This window comes from Delphinapterus leucas, chromosome 2 (assembly GCF_059928025.1).
Source record: "Delphinapterus leucas isolate spDelLeu-1000000601 "Yukka" chromosome 2, BTC_Dleu_Yukka2, whole genome shotgun sequence".
Taxonomy (NCBI): Eukaryota; Metazoa; Chordata; class Mammalia; order Artiodactyla; family Monodontidae; genus Delphinapterus; species Delphinapterus leucas.
The window spans coordinates 122,196,266-122,204,230 of NC_143130.1; the positions used below are offsets into that span (position 1 = coordinate 122,196,266).

Genomic DNA, 7,965 nt, shown 5'->3' on the forward strand with positions numbered 1-7,965 from the left:
GGTGCTCGGAGATACAGCCGTATTCCTTCATCTTACCCCAAGGCAAGAAATTCAGGGATCCTCATATCTGACCCATAATTTATGAGGAGACAATGCCACAACATCCCCATCAGCCATATCTATCTCAAGACAAAGAGTATTTGTATACGACCCTACATGTGACAAAAAGTGGGAGATTAAGGATGATTATGATAATAATAATATCTGCTCCTTTAGTATGTGCCAAACACTCCTTTGAGCTCCCTCTCAAACTCAGTATGCCTCAGATCAGAGTCATCTGTTCTAAAACCTGGTTCTGTTCTGGCATCCCTTTTCTTAATAAGTGGAATCACCATATATTTTTTTCTTCTAACCAGAAACTACCTGTCTTTAGGAGCTCCCTTACCCTCGCTCCCCGTATGCTATGCAAAGTCAAGCTCTGTCAATTTATCTCGCCAATTCATCCTGTTTTCTTTCTGCTGCTACCACACTAGTCCATAATCTGGGCATAGATTACTGTCAAAGATTCTATTCATATGTACCACTGCAATAATATTTTACAGTAGCATCACACATCCACCTTTTTCAACCTCCCCACCTCCAACACATCAGAAATTCATTCTCCATACTACAACTGGAGGCTTCCTTTTGTAATGTAAATCTGGTCACATCCTCTTCTACTTAAAAAGTATCAGTAACTTTTTGTGGCTCTTAAGATGAAGATCACAATTCTTACCATAACTTACAATAAATACTTAATGTTGAGACTTGAGAAATGTATCAATGTGTGGAATAGCCAGGCACTTTCTAATATGGCATATTTTTGAATTTATACATTTAAGGACCTACAGTCAAGATGGTACTCTCATGGATTGATGTTTAGTTAATGAGGTAAACAGGTTTAACTTAGATAAATTTGTAAAATTAGTAGACATTTTAAATTGCTCATTATTTGTGTATTATAAACACCTGTTTTTCTATGTTCATCCTTTTTTTTCTTCCAGCGTTATTGAGATACAGTTGATGTATAACACTGTGTAAGGTTAAGGTATACAGTGTGATGATTTGATACACATATATATTGTGAAGTGACTACCACAATAGGGTTACTAAACACCTTTATCACCTTATTATTTTTTTGTGTGTGTGGTGAGAATGTTTAAGATCTACTCTTTTAATAACTTTCAAGTATATAATACAGTATTGTTAGCTAGAGTCACCATACTGTATATTAGATCCCCTGAACTTATTCATCTTGAAACTGGAAGTTTATACTTTTTACCAACATCTCCCCATTTCCCCCACCTCTAAGCTCTTGGCAACCACTGTTCTACTGTGTTTCTGTTAGTTCGGCTTTTTTCAGATTCCACATATAAGTGAGGTCATACAGTATTTGTCTCTCTGTGTCTGACTTATGTCACTTAACATAATGCCATCAAGATCCATCCATTTTGTAGCAAATGGCAGGATTTCCTTCTTTCTCATGGCTGAATAATATATGTGTGTGTGTTTAACATTTTCTTTATTCATCCATTGATGAACACTTAGGTTGTTTCTGTATCTTGGCTTTTGTGAATAAGGCTGCAATGAACGTGGGTTTACAGGTATCTCTTTGGGTTCCTGATTTCATTTCCTTTGGATATATACCCAGAAGTGTGATTGCTGGATTGTATGGTGGTTCTAGTTTCAATTTTTTGAGGAACCTACCTACTGTTTTCCAAAGTGAATGTACCAGTTTATGTTCCCTCCAACAGTGCACGAGGATTCCCTTTCTCCACATCCTTGCCAACACTTGTTATTTGTTGCCTCTTTGATAAGTCATTCTAACAGATGTGAGGTGATATCTCGTCTTAATTTCCCTGATGATTAGTGATGTTGAGCATCTTTTCATGTACCTGTTAGCCATTTATATATTTTCTTTTGAAAAATGTCTGTTCACTTTCTCTGCCGATTTTTTTTTTTTTTTTTTTTTTTTTTTGCGGTACACGGGCCTCTCACTGCCGTGGCCTCTCCCGCTGCGGAGCACAGGCTCTGGACGCGCAGGCTCAGCCGCCATGGCTCCCGGGCCCAGCCGCTCCGCGGCACGTGGGATCCTCCCGGACCGAGGCACGAACCCCCGCCCCCTGTATCGGCAGAAGGACTCCCAACCACTGTGCCACCAGGGAAGCCCCTCTCTGCCGATTTTAAAATTGGATTGTTTGGGGGGTTTTTTTGCTGCTGAGTTGTATGAGTTACTTGTATATTTTGGATAGTAACCCTTTATTGGATATGTGGTTTGCAAATATTTTCTTGCATTCCATAGAATTGCAAAAGAAGATTGCCTTTTCATTCTGTTGATTTTTTCTTTCACTGTGCAGAAGCTGTTTAGTTTGGTATAGTTCCATTTATTTATTTTTGCTTTTGTTGCTTATGCTTTTGGTGTCATATCCATAAAATCATAAAATCATTGTCATATCCAATGTCAAGGAGCTTTCCCCCTATGTTTTCTTCTAGGAGTTGTATAGTTTCAGGTCTTAAGTTTAACATCCTTTTTTGTCACTAGACCACTTGCCTCCGAAATGAATGTTGCAATTCTGTAAGCTGTCGTAGGGAGGTTTTGCAGAAAATAGATTCGTTTTGAAGAATCTTTAAACGGTATGATGGAGAGTAGGCTTTATAGCAGGTTGCTGGCGTCATAGTTTGCAATGTTCTCTTCCTTTCCCCCAACCTCTCCTACCCAGATCACTACCCAAACACAATTGCATTTATTTTTCTGCATGTCTGTTCTTTTGGCAATAGCCAAAATATATTTGCTCACTCCCGAGAATAGATTACACAAGATTCTAATCTACTTGTCCAAATGGTACCTGTTGTAACTAGAAGGCCTTCAAATATTTTCTGAACAAAGGAGAATTATCTTGACTTATTTTCTTTTGGATAGAATGGGGAAATTTTTGTTTATTTTTTTGTGGAGTCTTTTGGGGGTATTGGGATTTCTCTGGGGACAATTTTGGGATAAAGAAACTACTGCATACATCAAAAGAATGTAAGGATTTCTGCTACCCAACTGTCTATAAGATTTTACCTAAAGATTTCCATTTTAAAAAGGCTATTAAATAGAGCTACTAAAATAAGTAATTAAAAGATAATGTAAATTTCAAAGTAGACTAATGTAGTAAGTTGATAAATGGGACTTTTCCTCTTCCCTCTGATTTTGGGCTGAGGTCTCAGAGCTGAGAACAGAGCACATCAGTGCCTGGAGATTCTCAAGGAGAATACTATCCGATCTGTGTAGAACTTGTTATGGCCACAGTCCCTGCTAGGAAAGCAGTTCTAGGCAGTTCCTTGCAAATGGTGGCTCTTTGCAGTGCCACGTGACTCTGCCAGTTCATCTACAGCTGATTGGTGATTGTTGGACTCAGTAGTCTATCCCTCTGTCTGTAGCCAGCCAGGGCCTACAAGATGCTGCCATGAATGCACTGCCTGCGTAATGGAAATGGTCATTTGCTGGTCAATGAGATTCTTTCTTTCTTTGATTTTTTTTAAACAGAAGTTACAGTGATATAAGCAGTTGGTTATAGGAGCAAGAATCAGAAAACACAAGTAAATAACTGAGTCATGTCAGTGTTGAAACAATAAAATAGAGATCCACCAACTCCTGCTAGAGCTGCCTGAATCTAAATATTAAAAAAAATTTTTTTTTATCTGATCAGGCTCTATTTAAGTTTCATGTAAGCTTGTTTTCAAGCATAAGTGACATTTAGGCTACAGGGAATTGTGCTCATGGTTTGTCAGTTTACAAGAGGCATTTTTTTCTACTTCCATTCTTCATACATATCTACTTATCTGAGTGGCTACAGTTGTTGCACTAGTGATTCTCTTTGAAATTTCCACTATAATTCCTGTCCACTTGAGCTATAAGAACTGACAGTGTCTTCAGTTGTCGTCATGACTCCTTAGGCACCGGGAGTGCAGTTAGGCTGTCAGGAAAGGAAGGCTTGGTAAGATAGTGTTTATTTTACAGAGTAATAATCTTTTCTCTGAATGTTGTTCTCAATTCTATTCCAGAAAGTGTCACTGCTAAATAAAACTTCATTTCAAGGAGAAAACATGTAATACACAGTCAGGATTCCATAGAGAGTTCATCCTGTTGGCTTCTAGTGGGCTTGAAATAAGAGATTAATGTGTAGTTATATAGAAATCTAGTAGGTTAAACTGGAGAGCGGGGCAGAGAGAGAGAGAGAGAGAGAGAGAATATGACTGTGAGAGAATACAGATCTCTTTTCCAGGTTTATACTTTCTCCGCCATGAACCTGAGAAAATAGTCTGGCCTGTGTAAATAACAGCAGGCCTCACTGAGTTTCTGGTTTCTGTAGATGTTCTGGAGATAAATTGTATTGAAATTCTCATGATCATTACCATCTCTGCCTGTTAAGTAGATACTGGGGAAAACCTCTCTCTCCAAGGTAAAGGTAAATTAGAAATACAGAATGTGCAGGGAACCCCAGCCTGACCTACTGGCTGCTCCCTTTGAGGGCTTTTCTTGCTTTTCTTTCTGGTAGCTTTTCTCTCAGGTACCACTGAAGTGGCACCTTCCGACAACCTCTCTCTGTGACAGCACCTCTTGGTCTCGCTTCTTCTGATTGACTCTTATCGTAGGGGCCTCTCTTCAGCGGCTGTAGTTCTTCACGGTCCCTAGCAGTTCTCAGCTGCAGCCATTCCCCGTAGCAGCGTTAAACAGATTTGACCCCAGGCCCCCTGCTTTCTCCTGTAGCAACATCATCTGATCTCAGCCTTGCTTTTCACCTCAGCTGTCACCAGTCACTTCCTGCCTGCTTTCCCACCTCAGTGGACTTATTCATACCAATATAGTTGTGGTTTTCCAAATACAACCCACTGTTCGATACCTGCTCCTTTTCATGTCAGCCCCCAACTTCGGTTCAAAGGTTACTTTTTCTGATTTCCCAGGTGGAATTAACCACTGTCTCCTTTTTGCCCCTCATCTGTACTCTAAACATCTATCATAATATCTATAATTCTTTGTTGCTTATGTCTCCCTTGAATGGAGCAGAAATGAGTTATCCCCACCAAGGCCTGCCCAAATTGCAAATTCTTGAGCAAAATAAATATTGTTGATCTTTTAAGCCACTAAATTTTGGAGTAGTGTGTTATGCAGTCATAGAAACTGAGTTAGATTTTGGTGTTTGGAGGTGGGGTGCCATGTAACAGAAACCTCAAAATGCAGCAGTGACTGAAGCTAAACTAGACAGGACTAGACAGTGGGCAGACGGTGGAGGACCTTGAAGAGATTGTTAGTGGAAACCTAATGGCTCTCAAGGAGGATGTGAATGTTTAAAGGAAAGTGAAAAAGTATCATTGGGAGCTGGAGAAAAGATCCTTGTTATGTAATAGCAGAAAGTTTAGCAACATTGTACTTATGGTAACGTGGAAAGTAGAAAACGGTTATAATGAATTGCATGAATTTGAAGGTGTTTTCTGGCTATTACTTGCTGCCTATAGTAAAATTGATAGGACACAGTGCTGTGGTATGAAGGCTTGTATCCCCCAAGATTCAAGTGTTAATGCCGAATGTGATGGTACTAGGAGATGGGGTCTTTGGGAGGCGCTTAGGTCATAATGGTGGAGCCCTCATGAATGGGATTACTGCTTTTATAAAAGAGACCCCGCAGAGCTCCCTAACCCTTTCCACCATGAGAGAACACAGTGAGAAGTTGGCAGTCTGTAACCTGGAAGAGGGCTTTCACCAGAACCTAACCATGCTGGCACACTGATCTTGGACTTCCAGCCTTCAGAACTGTGAGAAATACATTTTTGTGGTTTATAAGCCACCAACTTTGGCATTTCGTTAATAGCAGTCCAACTGGACTAAGAAAGAGAAGCTAAGGAAAGAATTGTTAAATATAGAGGAAGCAGAACTTACTGAGTTTGAAAATAAAACTCATTTTTCCAGTTTCTCCAGATGGCAGACAATTTTCAAGTTAAGAAAAGTCTTATGGAAAGAGATCAAATCTAGAGTATTGTGAGAAAACATGGTTTAACTACAAAGCCAAGGGAGTGATTATAAAACTCCTAGTTAAGGCTGCAGGAGATTTAATGTCGTGCCTCACAAAGGCAAATAGTCCCTCTACGGATCTTGAGAACATGCCATGCCTGTTCTCACAGATGACTCACAGATCTTCTCTATTAAACGAAAAGGTCCTCTAAGAATTTTAAGAGAATTGTCCCTCAGGACCCTTATAGGAGCTCAAGGACCTATACCGAAATTTATGGGTGTGATTTTTGTCTAATGGAGTGGATTATAAATTGATTCACAAGAAATCTACACAGTTAAAAAAAAGACTTTATTTTTTAGAGCAGTTTTGGGTTCACAACAAAATGCAACAGAAAGCACAGAGAGTTCCCACATAGCCCCTTGTCCCTCTCGGATACCAGAGTAGTACCTTTGGTAAAATTGATGAACCTACATTGACGCATCATTATCATGCCTGGTTCATAGTTTACATTAGGGTTCACTTTTGGTATATATTCTATAGGTTTGGACAAATGTATAATGACATATATCCACTATTATAGGCCTTAAAAATCCTTTGTGCTCTGCCTATTCCTCCATCCCTCCCCCAACTCCTAACAACCATTCATCTTTTTACTGCCTCCATAATTTTGCCTTTTCCAGAAGGTCATATAGTTGGAGTCATACAATGTGTAACCTTTTCAGATTGGCTTCTTTCACTTATGCATTTAAGTTTCCTCCATGTCTTTTTATGGCTTGATAGCTCATTTCTTTTTAGCGCCGAATAATATTCCATTGTGTGAATGGTTTATCCATTCACCTACTGAAGGATATCTTGGTTATTTCCAAAGTTTGGCAGTTATGAATAAAGCTGCTATAAACATCTGTATGCAGGTTTTTGTGAGGACATAAGTCTTCAGCTTCTTTGGGTTAATACTAGGGAGGGTGATGGCTGGATCATATTGTAAGAATATGTATAATTTTGTGAGAAACTGCCAATTGTCTTCCAAAGTGGCTACATTGTTTTGCATTCCCACCATCTATGAATGAGAGCTTGTGTTACTCCATAGCCTCACCAGTATTTGGTGGTGTCAGTTTTCTAGATTTTGGCCATTCTCGTAGGTGTGTAGTGGTGTCTCGTTGTTTTAATTTGCATTTCCCTAATAAAGTATGCTGTTGAGCATCTTTTCATATGCTTATTTGCTGTCTGTATATCTACTTTGGTAGGTGTCTGTTCAGATCTTCTGCCCATTTTTAAATTGGGTTGTTCATTTTCTTACTGTTAAGTTTTCAGAATTTTTTGTATATTTTGATTGAACCCCTCCCAACATGATGGGCAGCCCACCTGTTGCTCTCTTCTCAAAGGCTCTGCTCTGTGGTTTCTTTCCAAAGGTGAGGAAAAGGAAGAGGAAATAACTTAGTTACAATACCATTGAGAAGAAAAATAATAGTTATTTTCAAGAAGTCTTTTTCAGAAGGATAGCTTTTCCAATAACATTTTAAAAAGAAAAAAAGAATTCTTTGTATATTTTAGGTAACAATCTTTTATCAGATATGTTTTTTACAAATATTTTCCCTGGTCTGTGGCTTGTCTTCTCAGTCTCTTGATCCACATAGTTTTTAAAATGATTATATCAGCTTGGATTGAAAGGCACAGAGACAGTACAAAATGAAAAGAGGGCTTTGGATCCCAACCTTCTATAGACAGGAAGCATGCTAAGAACATGGCTACTTAACATGAACCAACAACCCAGAGCTGGGAAGCCATGAGCCACAGTGAATCATTCCTGAGCAGTACAACTAAGCTGTAATAGAGGAGCTAGCAGCATGTGCCCAGCTGGGTTTAATTGACCAGTGACTGCTGTCTCCTTTCCCCCTTTTTGAATGGGAGTGTCTGTAGGTGTTATCCTATGACTGCTCTACCTTTGTGTATTCGTGTTTGTGGAGGCAGATAACTTATCTTTTTTTGTTTACAG

At 39.2% G+C, this 7,965-nt stretch overlaps 1 long non-coding RNA gene across 1 annotated transcript in view; it reads left to right on the forward strand.

Annotated features, from left to right (window-relative positions):
* The window catches only part of LOC115803645 (uncharacterized), a 66,790-nt gene that overhangs the window by 26,382 nt on the left and 32,443 nt on the right, over positions 1-7,965 (forward strand). The gene's annotated exons all lie outside the window — the stretch shown is intronic.